This window comes from Schistocerca gregaria, chromosome 9, assembly GCF_023897955.1.
Source record: "Schistocerca gregaria isolate iqSchGreg1 chromosome 9, iqSchGreg1.2, whole genome shotgun sequence".
Lineage (NCBI taxonomy): Eukaryota > Metazoa > Arthropoda > Insecta > Orthoptera > Acrididae > Schistocerca > Schistocerca gregaria.
The window spans coordinates 172,478,842-172,502,388 of record NC_064928.1 but is presented as its reverse complement, the minus strand read 5'-3'; positions in this window follow the sequence as shown (position 1 = coordinate 172,502,388).

Below are 23,547 nucleotides of genomic sequence, written 5' to 3'. Positions count from 1 at the left end.
GCCTTTGAATTTCCCTTTTCTAGTTTCCCCTACCACGTTCAAGCTTCTGACATTCCACGCCCCGACTCGTAGAACATTATCCTTTCGTTGATTATTCAGTCTTTTTCCCATGGTAACCTCCCCCTTGGCAGTCCCCTCCCGGAGATCCGAATGGGCGACTATTCCGGAATCTTTTGCCAATGGAGAGATCATCATGATACTTCTTCTACTACAGGCCACATGACCTGTGGATACACGTTATGTGTCTTTAATGCAGTGGTTTCCATTGCCTTCTGTATCCTTATGTCGTTGATCATTGCTGATTCTTCCGCCTTTAGGGGCAATTTCCCACCCCTAGGACAAGAAAGTGCCCAGAACCTCTATCCGCTCCTCCGCCCTCTTTGACAAGGCCGTTGGCAGAATGAGGCTGACCTCTTATGCCGGAAGTCTTCGGCCGCCAATGCTGATTATTTATCAAAATTTAGGCAGTGGCGGGGATCGAACCCGGGACCGAAGACGTTTTGATTATGAGTCAAAGACGCTACCCAGATATTTTGCGTATTCTACCTTAACAACAGACTTCCGTTCATAGTCTATATTTATCAATGGTGTTATGCCATTTACTGTACAGAATTGTATAAACTGTGTTTTCTCAAAATTAAGTGAGAGTACATTTGCAGAGAAACACTCATTGCTTTTCTGAAAGACATTATTTGCAATTTCCTCAGCTGATTCTTGCTTCTTGGGTGTGATCCTACACGGTTTTTCCTCGAAAATGATGGTCACGGAGATGGATAGCTATCACACATCTTTCTGTTCAGAGCAGACCACAAACACTCAATGATATTGAGATCTGGCGACCGCGGCGGCCAGGGAAGATGCGACAGTTCACAATATCAGATCTGGATTATACGAGGTGTGTGAAAAGCGACCATTTCGTCATCGTTCACAGCGTCGCCATTGGAGAACAAACATTCTGTAATGGGATGGACCTGATCGGTCAAATGGTCACATAATCCCGCCAAGTTTTACTCGTGGGACGTAAACTGGCCCAGAATTTGGAAACGTCTGAATTACGGCATAGCCGACAAAATTACATTCTTCCATTGCACCACAGCCCAGGTTTTCTGGCCTTGGAACCAAGTTTCCCTGTTATGGGCATTTACGTCAGTCATGAGTGGCTTTGGAATTCCAGATCCCTCTGCAGCTCACTTCGCGTTGAAACTTCCTGGTAGATTAAAACTGTGTGCCGGACCGAGACTCGAACTAGGGACCTTTGCCTTTCGTGGGCAAGTATTCTATCAACTGAGCTACGCAAGCACGATTCACGCCCCGTCCTCACAGCTTTACTTCTGCCAGTACCTCGTCTCCTACCTACCAAACTTCACTTCGGGTTGTTTCCGCGAGTGCGACATTCCGTTCTGAAGTGATTTCTGCAGCTGTCGTCTTATTTTTCGTCGCAGTCCTCTTAAATTACTGCCCATCACGGCCACACGACACACGTTCTCGTTCGCGTTGTGATTTAGGAATGACGTTCTTTCCACTTTCCCTGGATGAGGTATAAATCTTCGATAAGGTGTCTCCTGAAACACCAAACACTTTGTGAGACCTGAGTTTCTCCTGGAGTATACAACTTTCAAATAACTTCCGGGAATTCAGCCAGGTAACACTTTCAGCGACCTCCGATATTTCAGCGGGAGAACACCCCTCTATTTTCAAGGCAAACTGCAACGAACAGGAGGCGTACATGCAAGTTTAAAACCTCGGTTCTCGGACTGAAGCAGGAAAGATAACACACACACTCAACAACTAGTACCACCAAAGATGACCAAAGTCAGAGCTATCGATAGTGAGACTACGATCTCGCAGCTGAGGTAGCATTTGTTCCTCTGTTTTTTGACTAGGGAGAGAGCCGGATTCCAAGCAGAGTTTCAACAGAAACCTCCATCCCTGTTAACGAGGTTGCTCGCTAATTTAATCTCAACTGCCTCCCTTATAACACTGTCCCAGTAGCTGGACTTGCATGCCAATATCTCAGTGTTATTGTATAACATCGGGTGACCAGTATCCAAGCAATGTTCGGCAATAGCAGATCTATTTGGCTGCTGTAATCGTGTGTGCCGTTTATGCTCAGTACATCGGTCTCCACGGTCCTGATAGTTTGACCAATATATGCCACGCCGCAGCTACAAGGAATACGATATACACCCGCCTTACGCAGTCCAAGATCATCCTTAACGGAACTCAAAAGTGATCTAATTTTAGATGGAGGTCGGAAAACACATTTCACATCGTATTTCCGTAAAATACGACCGATCTTGTTGGACGTGTTTCCTACGTAAGGCAAAAAGGCAGTAGGTGTTGACTCAGAATTATCATCAATCACCCGATGTACAGTTGGTCGATAGCGCAACGCACGTCCAATCTGTCTATCACTATAACCATTTTGACGATCTGTAACTTCAAGATGGGACAGCTCAGCTGGCAAAGTCTCAGCGTCAGAAACGAAATGTGCCCTGTGTACCAAGTTACGAAGTACCCCTTCACAATGACAACTATTAGCCTGTAAGTACAAGTCGGTGTGAGTACGTTTCCTGTAGACTGCACGTCCCAATGATCCATCATCCTTCCTCCTAACCAACACGTCAAGAAAGGGAAGGCAACCATCCTCTTCCACCTCCGTCGTAAAACGAATGTTCGGGTGGATCGAGTTCAGATGTTCTAGAAAGACATTCAAATTCTCCCTACCTGTTCGTTGCAGTTTGCCTTGAAAATATCGGGGTGTTCTCCCGCCGAAATATCGGCGGTCTCTGAAAGTGTTACCTGGCTGAATTCCCGGAAGTTACCTGAAAACCAAACACTCTGTCTCCCTGCCTTTTGGAAGCACCCACGATGGGAGTACCAACAATCTGCCTGCAGTCGAATTCACTTTGCTCCGGCATAATGCACTCACAGCTACAGAGAACAGTCTACTGACCACGACTGACGCTTGTAACATATTGAGGACATGGCACAGGTGCAGTTCGTAGTCAAATACAACAGTGGAACCTCCAGATTTGCCTTGCATCTTCGTTTATGTCCAAGTATGCATTTCTGGTCGTGTAAGCATATTTTTGTCGCAGTCCTGTACGCGATTTCCTTTACAGATGCATCGTATTTTCCTAGAATCCACAATCACCTTCCCAAATAACGATTTTACGTGATCGTAGAACTTCACATATCGTCTTAGTTTTTCCGTTAAATACTTGTAGAACGTAACGTGACCAGCCAGGCTAGTCGAGAGCGTTAATGCGCTGCTTCCTGGACTCGGGTAGGCGTGCCGGCCCGGGATCGAATCCACCCAGTGGAACGACGAAGGCCGGTGTTCCGGCCAGCCTCGATGTGGTTTTTAGGCGGTTTTCCACATCCCGCTAGGTGAATACCGGGCTCATCCTCACGTTCCGCCTTAGTTGCACGACTCGTCGACATCTGAACACGTTCGCACTATTCCATGCATTACACTAGATGCAGACAGCTGGGGTACACTGATTCCGTCCTGGGGGGGGGGGGGGGGGGGTACGGGGTGGCGGAAGGAAGGGCATCCGGCCACCCCTTCATACTAACCTTGTCAAATCCGTGCCTAACAATGCTGACCCTGTGTCAGTGTGGGACATGGCACCAGTGAAAGAAAGGAAAAAAGAACTTGTACAAAGTAACATGCTCAATATTATGTGCAGTATGCAGAATGTTGAACAGGTCACTGAGAAAAAGGTCATTGACTGGATACAAGCTGGTTCAAATGCCTCTGAGCACTATGGTACTCAACATTTGAGGTCATCAGTACCCTAGACTCAGAACTTCTTAAACCTAACTAACCTAAGGACATCACACACATCCATGCCCGAGGCAGGATTCGAACCTGCAACCATAGCGGCAGTGCGGTTCCAGACTGAAGCGCCTAGAACCGCTTCTTTTCTCAGCGACCTATTCAGCATTTTGTCGGCCGCTCGTATTTTTCAACATGGCCGCATGCCTTCTTCGTGAGTTCATGTCGCAGCTGTGTGCTCGATACTGTTCTGATCCAGTGAGCACGGGTCGAGTTGTGAACAGGAGGCCGAGCACGGAGCGTGTGTGAGTGCTCCGGTTCACACACGGAGGCTTCACTGAAGCAGATGTATCTGCATTAACATTAATTTATCGTGTAAAGTGTGCAATATGTTAGAATAACGGAATGACATCCAAAATACTTGAATGATTTATTCACAACGATACTGGTGCACAATAGCTCTTTACAATCCATGACCGGTATATTTGAAACGGCAATACAAACTAAACGAGCACCGATAGAAATACACCGTTTGTTGCAATATGCTTGGGACAACAGTACATTTTCAGGCAGACAAACTTTCGAAATTACAGTAGTTACAATTATCAACAACAGATGGCGCTTCGGTCTGGGAAACTCTATAGTACGATATTTTCCACATATCCACCATTCTTAGCAATAATACGGCGTAGTTTCTGAATGAAATTACCCGAAACCTTTGACAACGTGTCTGGCGGAATGGCTTCACATGCAGATGAGATGTACTGCTTCAGCTGTTCAATTGTTTCTGGATTCTGGCGGTACACCTGGTCTTTCAAGTGTCCCCACAGAAAGAAGTCACAGGGGTTCATGTCTGGCGAATAGGGAGGCCAATCCACGCCGCCTCTAAATTATGTTTCCATGTATGACTGTTTTCTCTGTAACTGTTATGCCCTAAATTCTCAGGTTAGTGCTGAGATTGGTCGCTTGTCTGAAGCATCAGAGTAATGGGTTCCTAGCTGGTGAATTAGTTGGTGGGTCGAATTAGGTACCCTGTCATGGAGTTTTTCTGATTTTCTTTTAATGTAGGTGTAGATTGAAACTTCCTGGCAGATTAAAACTGTGTGCTGGACCGAGACTCGAACTCAGGACCTCTGCCTTTTGCGGGCAAGTGCTCTACTATATGCGCTACCCAAGCACGACACACGCACCGTCCTCACTTCTGCCAGTGAGTCGTGCTTCGGTGGCTCAGATGGTAGAGCACTTGCCCGCAAAAGGCAGAGGTCCCGAGTTCGAGTCTCGGTTCAGCAAACAGTTTTCATCTGCCAGGAAATTTCATATCAGCGCACACTCCGTTGCAGAGTGAAAAATTCTAGGTGTAGATCGATGGTTCTTCTAAGAGGTCCTTAATGTGTGTGTTTGGTGTCTAGCGGTCCGCATCGGCGATGATGCGGAGGATTTTTTTTTTTTTTGAGTCTCTGAATTTTTTGTAGATGTCGGTCTGCCGCCATAGACCAAACTTCCGATCCATTTAAGAAACTTGGGAGGATAACTGACCTGTAAAATCTTTGTTTCGTTTTGATGCTAAGTCCTCCACCTTTTATGAGTGGGTATAGTTGGATAAAAGCAGTGAAACCTCTGCTTCTGGATCGGTCTATCTGCCTTGCGAAGGTTATGCGTAACTGAGTTGCTCCATTGTATTTCCTTGTCGGCTACAGAAATCAGTCTGTTTGGGGGAGTCAACTTCCTCGTGAACGTAACTACTATGTATGGACTTCTCCGGATTCATCTTTATTTTTCAAATGTTGCACCATTTCACTATTTTGACCAAGTGCTCCTGTAGCTTTCGGGCTATGAAGTTGATGTTGCTGCTGCTTTTGCTCCGTGTCGTTGGCATACAGCACTATCTCACCACCTACCAACTTTGACAGGTCGTTGGTTTATAGCGAGTATAATATGGGGCCAAAAGCTGAGCCCTGCGGAACTCCTGCCACAGCGTCCCTGACCGTGGTTATATGTTTGCTTCAACTGGCACGGTACTGCCTCCCCGCCAGAAACGAGTCAGTCATGTTGATGATATGTCTGGAATGTCTAACTGGGATAACTTGTAGATTAAGCTATCATGCCAGACTTTGTTGAATGCTTTCTAGATATCGAGCAAGACTGCTCCTGTGCTGTGTTTCTGGTCTCTCGACCTGCATATGTGTTCCATCAGGCGCAGGGATTCATGGATGGTGCTGTGTCCAGGGCGGAATCCAAACTGCTCAGGGATGATAGTGTTATTGTAGGAATTTGAATAGGGCGATGAGTATCAAGCACTCTAGTACTTTCCCTAGAAAGCACAGGAGTGAGATGGGTTGATAGCTTTGTGGAAGTAATTGGTTCTTATTGGGTTTAGGTAGGGTTACGACCTGAGCAGTTTTACAGGCTTTTGGGAAGCAGGTTAGGGAAAGCACTGGTTGTGTAGTGTGGTGAGGTAGGTGATTGCGTTGGGAGACAGGTGTTTCAGGTGTGGGACATGGACCTTGCCAGGACTGGGGGATTTATTATTCCCTAAGCGTCTGATGTAGACACACACAAGTAGATTGGAAACAGGGATAAATTCCGTATCTGCCATCTCTTGCCACAGTGAGTCACTCGTCCGTTTATTATTTCTTCCTGTCACGTCATTTTTGAGGCCTCTGTGCTCTGTCAGTCCTTTACCTGATCTTCAAGCCGCCTAAGCAAGCGACGATCGGCAGGATCGCGATACCGTTGCCAGTCCTTCCTCACACACCACTTAGTGACTATGAGGTCCCAGATATCAGGGGGTAGGTCCCTGGCGCCAGGCCTGGTGGCTAGCCAGGTGCTTGTCTCTCGACCACAGATCTGGAGGGCGTTTGTGAAATACTCTACTGCTCCACGTGTTGTCCTTCCAGGGCGGTATACTGTTTCCAGTTAGTTTGATACGTTGTGTTTGCCATCGTCTGGATTGTGTCTTCGACACTGGCACATTCCAGGATAACCGGGTTGTAGTTTGAGTCCAGCTCGTAATGGACTGTTGGTGTGGCCTCCAAGATAGGCCCTTGCTCAAGAAGACATCCAGGACGTCTGGTGCATGGTCAGGGTTGTAGGGGATGTGAGTAGGCTCATTGGAAGCAATTATCCCCACTTGCGGATTGCTCTTGATAATCCTTCTCAATCACCAACCACCAGCATTTGTAGTGTTTCACTCCCATTCCACACTTTTGGAGTTTAAGTCCCCTGCTATTATGACTCTTTTGCAGATGCCGATCAAGTTCTGAAGGTCTTGTGTGCCGAAATTATTATGCGGGGGTTTATATGCCAATAGTGTCTGATTAAGAACTTTTGGTTCTGACTGCGTGTAAGATGCTGTTGCAGTGGCCTATATACCATCCTGGTAGTCTGGGAATACAGAGAGTGGTGGCACCAAGGGGCCAAGTGGAGGTCATCTCGAAATGGACTACGCGGCCGGTCAGCAAATCTGTATCCCCAGTCTGCATGTACTATCTTTGCAGCAGCATGGGTGGGTGCTGTTCGCCGGTGGCTGAGTGATGGTGGATACCACAGTGTGCAGAGCTGTAGGTTTCTTGAGAACAGCGGTCGGCAGCTGAGCGTAAGCGCTCATATCACGAAAAAGTGCTGATGCCTCGTCAGCGAGACCTGACGTCGACGATGCAGGTCAGTGCCCCGACCGCATGCTGTGCTGGTGGCAGAGATAGGAAGAGCAGGCGTCAGCCACAAGCCCAGATGTCCTGCGGCGCAGGGTGGCTCTCGAAGGCATAGCGTCGGGCGATGAAATGGAGACTGCCGATTGTGGTCCAAGGTGTCCGCTGTCGTGAGGACTAGGCCCTGGTTATCCACCATAGATCGACCAAGACTGCCTGTTCGGGGTGGGAATGACACCTTGTAGATCGTCCAAGTTGACCTGTTGCGTAGGAGGGGGGTGGTGGTGGTAAGTTCCAATGGGACCAAACTGCTGAGGTTATCGGTCCCTAGGCTTACATACTATCTAATCTAACTAACCTACGATACGGACACACACCCATGTCCGAGGGAGGACTCGAACCTCCGACAGGGGCAGCCACACGAAATGTAGCAAGGCTCTCTAGACTGCACGGTTACCCCGTGTATGAGGGCTGGCTGTGATAATCCAGTAGACAGAAACAGTGTGCATCGGATTGGCTGCATCTCGGTTCTGAAGTCAGTAAGCAGGTACCAGGCAGACCCTAACCAATCAGCTTGTAATGATTTCACTGAAACTCAATAGACATTATTCTCTCTGGTTCTAGTGTCACAGACTGCATGGCGGCACAAGTGAATGTGTCTTTGAGCTCCAAAAGCCTTCTTATTTGAAGAGCCAAGCCCGTGCCTATGACACAGGAGTTCTCAGTGTATGTGCGACTTTGTCCTCGTCCTTCAGCACTCTTTGCCTGCCTGTGGTGATACAGTAATTATTCTAAGTCGAAAATCTCGGCTACTTCTGCCTACGACTGATTTTACAGTGGCGTTCGGACGTTTTAAATTACATTGTGTTACTTCATGGTGCCCCGTTATGAAGCACGGCAACGTATGTGTTTCTGCCTGCCTCACTCTGACGGCGGGTTGTTCATCTCTTGCTCTGACGTCTGCTACATTTGAGGTACTGCTTGTTGAAATTCCCTTTGGCACCCTGGGTCATGGCTAACCTTTTCTGTGCTGAGCTCGCCTGGTGGAACTTTTCAAGAATTTAAACGTGCACAATAAAATTATTCTGCTGCTCAACAACACATTCGTCGAGCAAGACAGTGTAGATAAATGTGAGCTTGGTAACGAGTTAATTGTGTGTAAAATCTAACTGGATTTCCATCATGGTCTACTGTATCGTAAGATTGAAGCAGTAGTCATTGTTTTCGATACTAGTGGTGGTAAAATCGATATATCTGGTTTGTGACTCTGTGCACCAGTCAAACACTGGTGCGATAGTATATTGTATGTGCAAAATTTTCATTTCCTATGCTGATTCTGCTATTTCAACACCAGGCAGATCCGAGAGATTCAGTTCATTGGCTTTATGTACCATCACAACTTTCCAGGACTATGGAATAGATATTTCGCGATGACCTTCTCCGAGAATTATTGAAGGCGTCACGCATGGCCCCATCTTACAGACGAACGAGTTGTCATATGTAGCTTTCCGTTCCTCAGTCGGTAAAAATGGAATCCTTAGAGCACTACTTTGTTGTCCATCTGCCTGTCTGTCTGTCCGTCTGTTAATACTCACATTTATCTGGAGCGTTAAAGGCATAACCTTGATATTTATGTCAGATACTAAGATCTACGGTGCCTTGGCGGTGTAAAAATTTAAACACGTGTATCGATGCAACCGAAAGATACGATCATTTATATCACACAATTTGACACTCACAAATTCACTGATCAAAACTTACGGGTACTTCCCGTTACAAAACCTGCAGGGTACTTCCTGTTGATCTAGAATCTTGAAGTCTGGACAAAAGGCAAAGTATCGCAGCATAAGTAACGGAAAACCTCGCAAAATTGTCAATTTGTAATTGTTGTTGTTGTGGTCTTCAGTCCAGAGACTGGTTTGATGCTGCTCTCCATGCTACTCTATCCTGTGCAAGGTTCTTCATTTCCCAGTACCTACTGCAACCTACATTCTCCAGAATCTGTTTAGCGTAGTCATCTCTTGGTCTCCCTTTACGATTTTTACCCTCCACGCTGCCCTCCAATACTAAATTGGTGATCCCTTGATGCCTCAGAGTATGCCCTACCAACCGATCCCTTCTTCTAGTTAAATTGTGCCACAAATTTCTCTTCTCTCCAATTCTATTCAATACCTCCACATTAGTTATGTGATCTATCCATCTAATCTTCAGCATTCTTCTGTAGCATCGCATTTCGAAAGCTTCTATTCTCTTCTTGTCTGGGCTATTTATCGTCCACGTTTCACTTCCATACAAGGCTGCACTCCATACAAATACTTTCACAAACGACGTCAACGCAGCTAAAGGTACGGTCATATATATCACCTATTTTGATAATTTGTAATCATATCTCTTAAAAAATATTTTTTTGCCATTTGTTGTCCACCTGTCTGTTTGTCCGGGTATTAAGATCCCTTTTCTCCGGAACGGGTAGACTTAGCAAGTCAATGTCAGATACGAAGGTGTATGGTTCTCGACGGTGTAAAAAATGTAAACTTATATGTCAACGCGGCTAAAGGTATGGTCATTTATATCACCTATTTTGATAATCATAAACTCACGGGTAAAACCCTATCCCGTTGACCTAGAAACTTGAAAATCGACACGAAACAACGCTTCGCCGTATAAATAAAGGAAAAAAAAACATAGCAAAATTGTTAATTTGCAAGTGCATAAGACAATTTTTTTGCCATTTGTTATCCATCTGTCCACCTCTCCATCTTTTAAGAGCCCCCTCTATCTGGAATGAGCAGAGATATCAATTTCAAGTTTATGTCAAATACTAAGGTCTGCAGTCCCTTAGCAGCGTCACTGCAATCGATACGGCCATTTATGTTACACATTTTGATACCCGCTAACTGAATCACCAGAACCTATAGATGAACTATCTACACAGTCAATGGAGGACTCGTAGAGAGCCAGTACGTCTCGCAATTGTCTGGTCTTTACTTTCTCTCTTTGTTTCTCTGCACCCTGAATAGTCTCTTCTTCCGGATCGTACCATTAAAGCAGGGTGTGTCTTTGTTGCATTTTATTACTTAACTTGGCAAGTACTTATCCGGACCGTGGTTTATGACGTCTTTCACCGTAAACCAAAAATGCTCTGCAGAAAAATGTTCTCATTTCGTCCTTTGAATAAATTCTTAGTGTGTATACAGTAAAAAGTTCGCCATTTAGCCGAAATAGAGCCTGACAGGCTGTCACCACTGAAGTAGCTTATATTCTGTTATCTTGAGCAGCGACACGTGTAAGTCAACGGTGCCTTCAGAACCCACAGACACTAAATCCATAACGCACCTGTATCTCTGTCTGCGCTCCTCAGCGTTTCCCCTATCCTCGTTATATCACCGTTCCCCTGTAAGTTTTGCGGCAAGCGGTGCTCTTTATCATTCTGCGAGACATAACCGGTTTTCTGGGAGGTGCTGAATTACGAGTGACGGGCACAAAATAGGCATTTTATCGCGAGGCTTGTTTTCGAGGTATTATCCATTTCAGCAAAACGTAACAGTAAATAATTTATTAACATTGTCTTGTCAGAGTTACAAGCGGGTTTAACTTTTTTCGCACAGCTCTATCTTTCAGAACTCCAGAATTAACAACAACGTTCGCTACGTTAATCAACATGACTCCAGCTGAAGTTCATAATTATTGGCACTGCATTTTGTCTGTGATAACATTTCCAGCCTTTCAAACCCTCTCGTGCAATTATTGTTTCGTAGACACGTCGTAGTAATATTACCGTCTATTTCTGGCCAGAACTGCCGCACCATCAACGAAAGATTCATACCTAAAGACTAGAGGGATGCGCTTGTAACCCTAGTACACAGGGGAAGTAAATATAATCAATTTACTAAATTATAGACCCATACTATTGGCATTTTTGTTTGAAGTAGGATTTCCGTACATATATCTTGTTCCAACATAACGTAGTACCTCGAAGAAAACGATTTACACTCCCTTTGTATTTTTTTTAGAAGAAAGCTTTCATGATTACAATTTTTACAATTTCGGAGAGACTGGATGGTTCCTCCAGAGAAAGAACTTCATAAATTGCCCACGTTGCTCCCCCTCTGGCCGTTATCAAAGTAGTTATTCAGCTTGACATTGACTGATAGAGTTTTTGGATGGCCTCTTGAGGGACCTCGTGCCAGTTTTTTAGATAGGCAAAATCCCGAGCTGGTTGTAGGACCCTCATCAAAATGCTCCATTAGTTCTCAATTGGAGAGAGATTCGGCCATCCTGCTGTCCCAGGTAGCGTTGGTCAGGCGCGCAGACAACCAGTAGAAAATTTCTCCGCGTGCGGCCGGGAATTGTATTGCTGAAATGTAATCCCAGAACGGCAGTCCAAACAACCGGGGCGAAGGGAAAAGTCCCAGTTCGAACTGAGCGCTGACGAGCAGCAAAGATGTGTCTCGGGACGCCCTGAACAGTGGTGGGATACCAACCTGACTGTCGCCTGCCATAAGGCCCGACAACGAGAAATGATGGCCTGAGGTGGCATTCCTTTTCGTAGCAGGACCTCTTTGGTTGTCATCCGCGGCAGCCTTACAACACAGCGGTACGTCGACGATATTATGAGGGTCACTCCAAAATAAATGCACACTATTTTTTTTAATCCACCTTTTATTCCACACGTTTGAAAGTTTTACAATGTGTAGGTACATCCTTTAGTAATAATATAATTTCTCCACATAATTTCTATCCCTCTCAAGTGCCTTAAGCGATCTTGCAACCAGCGCCTGTATACCCGCACTGTAAAATTCTGGACCAACTGTTGGAGCCACTGTTTGGCAGTGTGCACAAGGGTGTCGTCATCTTCAAACCTTGTTCCACGTAGAGAGTCTTTCAGTTTCTCAACGAGATGATAGTCACATAGAGCCAGGTCAGGACTGTAAGGCGGGTGTTTCAGTGTTGTCCATCCGAGTTTTGTGATCGCTTCCATGGTTTTTTGACTGACATGTGGCCGTGCATTGTCGTGCAACAGCAAAACATCCAACTTTTGTCGATGTGGTCGAACACGACTCAGTCGAGTTTGAAGTTTCCTCAGTGTCGTCACATATGCATCAGAATTTATGGTGGTTCCACTTGGCATGATGTCCACAAACAAGAGTCCTTCGGAACTGAAAAACACTGTAGCCACAACTTTTCCAGCAGAAGGTGTTGTTTTGAATTTTTTTTTTCCTTGGATGAATATGCATGATGCCACTCCATTGATTGCCTCTTCGTCTCTGGTGAAAAATGATGGAGCCATGTTTCATCACCTGTCACATTTCTTCCAAGAAATTCATCTCCACCATTCTCGTACTGCTCCGAAAGTTCGCTGCATATCGTTTTTTCTTGTTTTTTTGTGAGCCACTGTCAACATCCTGGGAAAGCACCTGGCACTAACCTTTCTTAACGTCAACACTTTCAGTATTCTGCAAACAGTTCCTTCTCATATCCCAACGTAGCGTGACAATTCGTTCACTGTGATGCATCTGTCAGCAGTCACCAATTCGTTAACTCTCTGCACACTGTCTGGAGTGTGTGCAGTACGAGGTCTGCTGCTGCGAGGACAATCCTCAGTATTGCCGAGCCCGCTTTCATCACGTAACCTGCTTGCCCACCGACTAACTGTACTGCGATCGACAGCAGCATCTCCATACACCTTTTTCAACCTCTTGTGGGTCCCACTGTCTCGTTTTCACAGCACAGGAATTCTGCGACAGCACGTTGCTTCTGACGAACGTCACGTCTAGCAGCCATCTTGAAGACATGCTGTGATGGCGCCACTCGCGGGAGCAGGTTGAATTAATTTTGAAAACAAGCGGGAAGGATGTATCTACATACTGTAAAACTTTTACACTTGCAGAATGAAAACTGTATTTTTCCAAAAATTGTGGACATTTCTTTTGGAGTGAGCCTCGTATAAACACCGTTTTGTTGGCCTCTATGGCAAGCCATTCTCGGCTTACATTTCAGCAAGATAACGGCAGCCTGAAGACGCCAGGAGCTTCTACTGCTTGCCTTCGTGCTTGGCAAACCATACCTTGGCCCGCAAGGTCGCCGGATCTGTTCCCAACAGACAACGTTTGGAGCATTATGGGGAAGTTCCTCAAATCCCACGGGATGATGAGGATCTGACGCGCCAATTGGACAAAATTTGGCACGGTATCCGTTAGGAGGCCACCGAACAAATCCATCAGTCAGTACCAAGCCTCTTATGTGCTTGCGTAAGGGCCAGAGGAGGACCAACGCGTTATTGACATGCTCAATGCATGGAGCCCTTCGTCTTGAATAAAGCATCCGATTTTTCTGAAACTGTAATTATTTATTTGTCTATACATGTACATTACATACAGGGTGGTCCATTGATAGTGACTGGGCCAAATGTCTTACGAAACAAGCATCAAACGAAAAAAACTACAATGAACCAAACTCATCTAGGTTGAAGGGAGAAACCAGATGGCGCTATGGTTGGCCCGCTAGCTGGCGCTGCCATAGGTCAAACGGATCTCAACCGTTTTTTTAAAAATAGGAAGACCCATTTTATATTACATTTTAGTGTAGTTTGTAAAGAAGTATGAATGTTTTAGTTGGACCACTTTTTTCGCTTTATGACAGATGGCGCTCTAATAGTCACATACGTATAAGTACGTGGTATCACGTAACATTCCGCCAGTGCGGACGGTATTTGCTTCATGATGCATAACCCGTTTTCAAATGGACCGTTTACCAATTGCGGAAAAGGTCGATATCGTGTTGATGTATGACTATTGTGATCAAAATGCCCAACGGGCGTGTGTTATGTATGCTGCTCGGTATCCTGGACGACATCATCCAAGTGTCCGGACCGTTCGCCGGATAGTTACGTTATTTAAGGAAACAGGAAGTGTTCAGCCACATGTGAAACGTCAACCACGACCTGCAACAAATCATGATGCCCAAGTAGGTGCTTTAGCTGCTGTCGCGAGAATCAGGAATCTCAGAAGCGTCGGTGTTGAGAATGCTACATCAACATCGATTGCACCCGTACCATATTTCTGTGCACCAGGAATTGCATGGCGACGACTTTGAACGTCGTGTTCAGTTGTGCCACTGGGCACATGAGAGATACCGGACAATGACAGATTTTCTGCACGCGTTCTACTTAGCGACGAAGCGTTATGCACCAACAACGGTAACGTAAACCGGCATAATATGCACTATTGGGCAACGGAAAATACACGATGGCTGCTACAAGTGGAACATCAGCGACCTTGGCGGGTTAATATATGGTGCGGCATTATGGGGGGGGGGGGGGGGGAAGGATAATTGGCCCCCATTTTATCGATGGCAATCGAAATGGTGCAATGTGTACTAATTTCCTACGTAATGATCTACCGATGTTACTTCAAGATGTTTCACTTCTTCACAGAATGACGATGTACTTCCAACATGATGGATGCCCGGCACATACACTCCTGGAAATTGAAATAAGAACACCGTGAATTCATTGTCCCAGGAATTGGAAACTTTATTGACACATTCCTGGGGTCAGATACATCACATGGTCACACTGACAGAACCACAGGCACATAGACACAGGCAACAGAGCATGCACAATGTCGGCACTAGTACAGTGTATATCCACCTTTCACAGCAATGCAGGCTGCTATTCTCCCATGGAGTCGATCGTAGAGATGCTGGATGTAGTCCTGTGGAAGGGCTTGCCATGCCATTTCCACCTGGCGCCTCAGTTGGTCCAGCGTTCGTGCTGGACGTGCAGACCGCGTGAGACGACGCTTCATCCAGTCCCAAACATGCTCAATGGGGGACAGATCCGGAGATCTTGCTGGCCAGCTTAGTTGACTTACACCTTCTAGAGCACGTTGGGTGGCATGGGATACATGGGGACGTGCATTGTCCTGTTGGAACAGCAAGTTCCCTTGCCGGTCTAGGAATGGTAGAACGATGGGTTCGATGACGGTTTGGATGTACCGTGCACTATTCAGTGTCCCATCGACGATCACCAGAAGTGTACGGCCAGTGTAGGAGATCGCTCCCCACACCATGATGCCGGGTGATGGCCCTGTGTGCCTCAGTCATATGCAGTCCTGATTGTGGCGCTCACCTGCACGGCGCCAAACACGCATACGACCATCATTGGCACCAAGGCAGAAGCGACTCTCATCGCTGAAGACGACACGTCTCCATTCGTCCCTCCATTCACGCCTGTCGCGACACCACTGGAGGCGGGCTGCACGATGTTGGGGCGTGAGCGGAAGGCGGCCTAACGGTGTGCGGGACTGTAGCCCAACATCATGGAGACGGTTGCGAATGGTCCTCGCCGATACCCCAGGAGCAACAGTGTCCCTAATTTGCTGGGAAGTGGCGGTGCGGTCCCCTATGGCACTGCGTAGGATCCTACGGTCTTGGCGTGCATCCGTGCGTCGCTGCGGTCCGGTCCCAGGTCGACGGGCACGTGCACCTTCCGCCGACCACTGGCGACAACATCGATGTACTGTGGAGACCTCACGCCCCACGTGTTGAGCAATTCGGCGGTACGTCCACCCGGCCTCCCGTATGCCCACTATACGTCCTCGCTCAAAGTCCGTCAACTGCACATACGGTTCACGTCCACGCTGTCGCGGCATGATACCAGTGTTAAAGACTGCGATGGAGCTCCGTATACCACGGCAAACTGGCTGACACTGACGGCGGCGGTGCACAAATGCTGCGCAGCTAGCGCCATTCGACGGCCAACACCGCGGTTCCTGGTGTGTCCGCTGTGCCGTGCGTGTGATCATTGCTTGTACAGCCCTCTCGCAGTGTCCGGAGCAAGTATGGTGGGTCTGACACACCGGTGTCAATGTGTTCTTTTTTCCATTTCCAGGAGTGTAGTTCGCGTGCGGTTGAAGCGCTATTGAATAGCATATTTCATGACAGGTAGATTGGTCGTCGAAGCCCACACGTTGGCCGGATATGACGTCCCCGGACGTCTTTCTGTGGGGAAAGTTGAAGGATGTTTGCTATCGTGATCCACCGACAACGCCTGACAACATGCGTCAGCGCATTGTCAATGCATGTGCAAACATTACGGAAGGCGAACTACTCGCTGTTGAGAGGAATGTCGTTACACGCATTGCCAAATGCATTGAGGTTGACGGACATCATTTTGAGCATTTATTGCATTAATGTGGTATTTACAGGTAATCACGCTGTAACAGCATGCGTTCTCAGAAATGATAAGTTCACAAAGGTACATGTATCACATTGCAACAACCGAAATAAAATGTTCAAAAGTACCTACATTCTGTATCTTAATTTAAAAACCCTACCTGTTACCAACTGTTCATCTAAAATTGTGTGCCATATGTTTGTGACTATTACAGCGCCATCTGTCATAAAGCCAAAAAGTGGTCCAACTAAAACATTTAAATTTTGTTCGTACTACACGAATATGTAATAAAAATGGGGGTTCCTGTTTAGAAAAACGCAGTTGATATCCGTTTGACCTATGGCAGCGCCATCTAGCGCGCCAACCATACCGCCATCTGGTTTCTCCCTTCAAGCTAGATGAGTTTCGTTCTTTGTAGTTTTTTCATTTGATGCTTGTTTCGTCAGATATTTGGCCTGGTCACGATGAATAGACCAACCTGTATATTGTTCACTATGCCTGGCCTAACTTCTGGATTTTGGGTACAGGATCAGGGATTTACACTATAAATTGTAATTGCAGGTGAGCCAACACTTTGGAGATAGAAGAGCTCACTGCACTGGGGAAGTAGGTTCAACTCGTAAAAAGGCGCCGATATGTCAACGTGTTTTGATTTAATTTAAAGCCATTATGACTATATTTCGACCGTGACTGTATCAAAAATTATGAAAAAGTTTATTTAAATAACCGCTACCAGTCACAAAATTTGTTACTACTGTATTATTTATTGAGCAACATGTTTCGGGGAATACCCCATCTTCAGGCTCAAAGGCCTTACAAAAACGTATTTTAACATTTAACATTTAACAAGTATTCACTGACGTAACAGTAACTGTTACGTCAGTGAATACTTGTGACCAGTGACCAAGGACACCAAGAGAACCACGGGAATGGAAACGCCTCATCCCAACACAACGAGACTGCGACGCCTGAAGAACAAAGACACCAACAGCTCTTATAAAAGGCTTTAATATGACTTTAATGTTAAAATACGTTTTTGTAAGGCCTTTGGGCCTGAAGATGGGGTATTCCCCGAAACATGTTGCTCAATAAATAATACAGTAGTAACAAATTTTGTGACTGGTAGCGGTTATTTAAATAAACTTTTTCATAATGTTTTGATTTAAATGCCTCTGAAGCTGCTGGATATTTCGAAAAGCTAGTTCCCTTCTTTTACGTCCCTAACTCTGCCCATGACATACTTACCTTTTTTATGCTTAGCAGTGTATTTACACATAACCAGCACGCATTCATAAAACATCGTTCTCGTGAAACACAACTGTCTACTAAAACATACAAAGAAATCAGTGCCATCTATAGGGGATCTCAAGTTATTCTACGCGTTTTTTATTCCCAGAAGGCTTTTGCCACAGTTTCTCACAAGCGGCTTCTACTCAAATAGCGTGGTTCTGGAGTATCTTCTCGTGAGATTGGATTCATTACGTGTCAGAAAGTTCCTAGCAATGGACGGGAAGTAATGTAGTAAGATATGAGGTCCTCAAACAAGTGTTGAAGGTCCTCTGCTGTCCGTAATCTGTATAAACGATTTGGGAGACAAACTGAGCAGCTCTCTTAGACTGTTCTAAGATGATGCTGTCGTTTACTGCCTGGTAAAGTCATCAGAAGATCACAACGAACTACAAAATGGTTTAGGCAAGATAGCCGAAGGTTCTGTAAGTGGCTGTTGATCCTGAACAATGAAAAGCGCGAGTCGCTACATCAGTGCTAAAAAAATAAACATTAAATTTCTGTTACACAATAAATCACACAACATTTAAAGGCTGTCGATTGAACTAAATACACAGGGATTACAACTTCGAACAAAAATTGCAACCATCATGTAGGAAATTTTGTGGAGAATGCTAACCAAATACTGCGTTTTATTGGCGGAACAGTTAGAAGATGCGACAAATCTACTGAACAGGTTGCCTGCTTGTCCGTCCTTTTATAGGATTCTACTGTGCGATATGCGGTCCTTATATGGCTGACGGAATTAATCGAAAAAGTCTAAAGAAGGTATAACATTACACATGTTATCCTCAGGGTATATTTAGGCAATCACTATGAACTTGTGTGTAAATATAAATCATAAAATAGTCATACCGATGGAAATAAATGCAGTTATGAATGTGAATTTCCGTTTCATCCTGTGTGTCAAATATCTTATCTTTAAAACAAAATGATATATACTTGGCCAGAAACTTTACAGACAAGCCAAGAATACTGACTAAATGCATGTAGCCTTTTGTAAAACGAAGCGAAAAAGCTTACTTCAGTTTTTCTCGCTATCTCAAGGGGCTCGTTTATCGCTAGGAAATTGTAACATATGCGTCCATGTTTGCATGTACTGCAATTTTGATTTAAATAAAGAGTATTGTTTCACCTGTGTCCTTGGAATTCATTTAAAATATTATACCTGACCATCTCCCACTTAATACCCACAATTTTCTATGAGTTTACAGATTTTTTTTACTTTACAGAGACCGTAAAGGAAGAATTGGTGACCAATTGTTCGGTGGCATAACGACGAAGACATTACGAGTTCTAACGTTATTTGTACTCTATCGCTAAGCACAACGTCCCTGAAACCGTATTCCCATCATTTCGTTTAGGACCTTGCGTATATTTTTTACGTAACAATCCTGCTAGGTTGTTCAGTCAATTGCCTTCGAATCATAACGTCGGCAATGGCATTGCCGGCTTGATGTGTCTACCTCAGCAAAATCTACGGGTGGCAACATGAAATATCACGTGAATGTGTAATTCTCATCTTTCAACAGCAAACATTAAGGTCATTTACCCAGAATTGTTCTCTCGCTCGTGACAGTGTTACACAATAATCAGTTCTATAACAATCGTATTGTATTCTTGCCGTGACTCACTGGGCAAATTCATATTTATAATAACTTAGGACTTACTTGTAGTAAATTCAAGGGGGAAACGCTTCAAATTGCAGCTCATACCGTATTATCGCTAAATAGGGAAAAGTGAAGAGCCATGGATACGATAACGAGAGAAGGTGGCAATTATTCAATCACAGGCGTTGTCGCGGAATCGTTTCTCGGAACTACGGTCACCAGCTTCCTTCTGCCAATGTCACAACATTTTGTTAACACTTATCTCGGCAAGGAGGAATGACAATCGTAACAACTAAGAGAAATCAGAGCTTCCACGGAAAGAGTTAGGTGTTCATTTTTACCACATTTTTCCACGTACCATTCGAGAGTGGAACGGTCGAGAAATACTGTATCCTGAAAGTTTTTCTGTGAACGCTCTGCCAAACACTTAATTCCGAATTGCACTATAACCACGTAGATGTGGATGTAGACATTCAGACATGCCTCGTGATGTTTGGGTGTTTTGTGATGTCCTTAGGTTATTTAGGTTTAAGTAGTTGTAAGTTCTAGGGGACTGATGACCATAGATGTTAAGTCCCATAGTGTTCAGAGCCATTTGAACCATTTTTGAACATTCAGACATCCTCCATTAAGTTCTAACGTTCTTTTCTGAATTCTTATCTCCGACAGAGTCAATCAGTACATTGCCATTAATAAAGCGCTTATTTCTCCGTTTTTCGAGTTTAATGAACTTAACATTTCCTACAGGACTGCTAAGAATAATTTTCGTGATACTGAGTCTCTTGTCTGAGTCCCGTTTCCGTTCCAAATTTCCGTCTAATGTCCCTCATCGTGCTCAGGAGGCCGTAGTGTTAAAGCCCTGAAAAAGAAAGTACTCGTCGGCATTTTGGGCCCAAGCGGCAATAGCAACGATATGGAATGAACTGTTAAACTCTCGCTTATGAAGAAGTGAACGGGGCTATACGGGCATGTGACGTCCTAGTGCGTAAAGTAAATAGTGAACTACTGTTTTCAACTGTTTTCGGGTCTGCACTGGGTAAAAAATGGAATGATCTTGTGGCATTGCTGTTGGCAGGGAGACCCCATCCGGGGAAGTTCGGGCGCCGAGTGCCAAATCTTGTTTCAGTCGACGCCACACTGGGCGACTTGGTAGCCTGTGATGAGGATGAAATGATGATGAGGACAACGCAACAGCCAGTAAACGGGCGGAGAAAATGTTCAACCCGGCCGGGAATCGAACACGCATGCCACCACTCAGCTAAGCAGGTGAACTGCACTGGAAGTATAAAGTGAATAAAGAGATGATATTCGTAAGTCCGCCAGGGAAATTATGACTGCCATTCCGTTAGTTGCAGGGAGATATTTGGAAACTGAAGAAAGTATTGAAAAACAAAATCCTAAGAAATTCTGGTCTTATGTCAAAGCGGTGGGTGGATCAAAACAAAATATCCACATACTCTGTGACCATAATAGCACTGAAACAGAGAATGACAGACTAAAGGCCGAAATACTAAATGTCTTTTCCCGAAGCTGTTTCACAGAGGAAGACTGCACTGAAGTTCCTTCTCTAGATTGTCGCACACATGACAAAATGGTAGATATCGAAATAGATGACAGAGGGATATAAAAACAATTAAAATGGCTCAAAAGAGGAAAGGCTGCTGGACCTGATGGGACACCAGTTCAATTTTACACAGAGTATGCGTAGGAACTTGCCCCCCTTCTTGCAGCGGTGTACCGTAGGTCTCTAGAAGAGCGTAGTGTTCCAAAAGACTGGAAAAGGTCATCGTCCTTTTCAAGAAAGGACGTCCAACAGATGTGCAGAACTATAGACCTATATATCTAACGTCGATCAGTTGTAGAATTTTGGAACACGTATTATGTTCAATGACTTTTCTGGAGACTGGAAATCTACTCTGTAGGAATCAGCATGGGTTTCGAAAAAGACAATCGTGTGAAACCCAGCTCGCGCTATTCGTCCACGAGACTCAAGAGGGCCATAGACACGGGTTCCCAGGTAGAAGCCGTGTTTCTTGACTTCCGCAAGGCATTTGATACAGTTCCCCACATTTAGTGAACAAAGTAAGCATATGGACTATGAGACCAATTGTGTGATTGGATCGAAGAGTTCCTACATAACAGAACGCAGCATGTCATTCTCAGTGGAGAGAAGTCTTCCTAAGAGTGATTTCAGGTGTGCCACAGGGAAGTGTCGTAGGACCCTTGCTATTCACAATATATATAAATGCCCTTGTGGATAACATCGGAAGTTCCCTGAGACTTTTGGCGGATGATGCTGTAGTATATCGAGAGGTTGTAACAAAGGAAAATTGCAATGAAATGCAGGAGGATCTGCAACGAATTGACATATGGTGCAGGGAATGGCAATTGAATCTAAATGTAGACAAGTGTAATGTGCTGCGAACACATAGAAAGAAAGATCCTTTATCATTCAGCTACAATATAGCAGGTCAGCAACTGGAAGCAGTTAATTCCATAAATTATCCGAGAGTACGCATTAGGAGTGATTTAAAATGGAATGATCATATAAAGTTGATCGTCGGTAAAGCAGATGCCAGACTGAGATTCATTGGGAGAATCCCAAGGAAGTGCAATCCGGAAACAAAAGAAGTAGGTTACAGTACACTTGTTCGCCCACTGCTGGAATACTGCTCACCGGAGTGGGATCCGTACCAGGTAGGGTTGATAGAAGAGGTAGAGAAGATCCAACGGAGAGCAGCGCGCTTCGTTACAGGATCATTTAGTAAACGCGAAAGCGTTACGGAGATGATAGATAAACTCCAGTGGAAGACTCTGCAGGAGACACGCTCAGTAGTTCGGTACGGGCTTTTGCTGAAGTTTCGAGAACATACCTTCACCGAGGAGTCAAGCAGTATAATGCTCCCTCCTACGTATATCTCGCGAAGAGACCATGAGGATAAAATGAGAGAGATTAGAGCCCACACAGAAGCATACCGACAATCATTCTTTCCACGAACAGTACGAGACTAGAATAGAAGGGAAAGCGGATAGAGGTACTCAAGGTACCCCCGCCACAAACCGTCAGGTGGCTTGCGGGGTATGGATGTAGATCTTTCATCCTTGTTTCTCTTGCCTGTTATAACTCTTTTCACTTTTTCATAACTGCCAACATAACTTTATTAGCCACGCGCTGCAACCAATATGCCTGAGAAGGCCGCAAGTAGAATCGTGTCAAAGGGCCCTAGTCTTCAGTTCCCATTTGAGCTAGGAACATGGTGTGACAAGTATTTGGTTTAGGCCGGACCAGTGGCACGTGTGTAGCCATTCGAACACCTGTCTTACTGTAGCTGTGTTACAGTATAGTAAGCAAGGTTTGAACGGTGAACCGGTGTTAGCACCCAGGTAAATGGTGCGAATCGATTAATTCCTTTTGCAAAATATATTAATGAAGCTGAAATTAATGCTCAGCTAATGGCACCATTTGTATGTGCACCGTTAGGATTTTTCGACCAAATACGTGTAAAAGAACACGTATTTGTCGTCGTTTTTGAAGCACATCGCTTCTATACTTTAAACTTGTACGAATCGGTTCAAATCTTATACTAGGGCAGATAAATCGGTAAACTCAATATGATTTTTTTAATCCAGTCATCGTTATCCATTGTCGAGATATGATGATTAAAGTGGAGCTACATTAGCACGTAAAATTCATTGCCGCATAAATTAAATGTGGGGAAACGGTTTATGTGATTCAGATAAAAATAAAGAATTCAGTCTTACGATGAAATGGAAAACTCACTTTCGAAAATCTAGCTTCATTTACGTGGAAAAACGCGTTTTTGTGACCTATTTTTAGCGCGCCAGTTATATATTTCAAACCTGAGTAAATCGGTTCGAATTTGGTAAGAAGGTACACAAACTGGTCGTCCGGTTGTTTCGTGAAATCTTCATCTGTTGCAGAGTGATATAGGCAACGTGGATCGAAAGACAAAAAAAAAAAAAAAAAAAAATTCCGGATCAGTCGTCGCCCGGTTCAAGAAAAGCTGAAAAAGTTGGAAA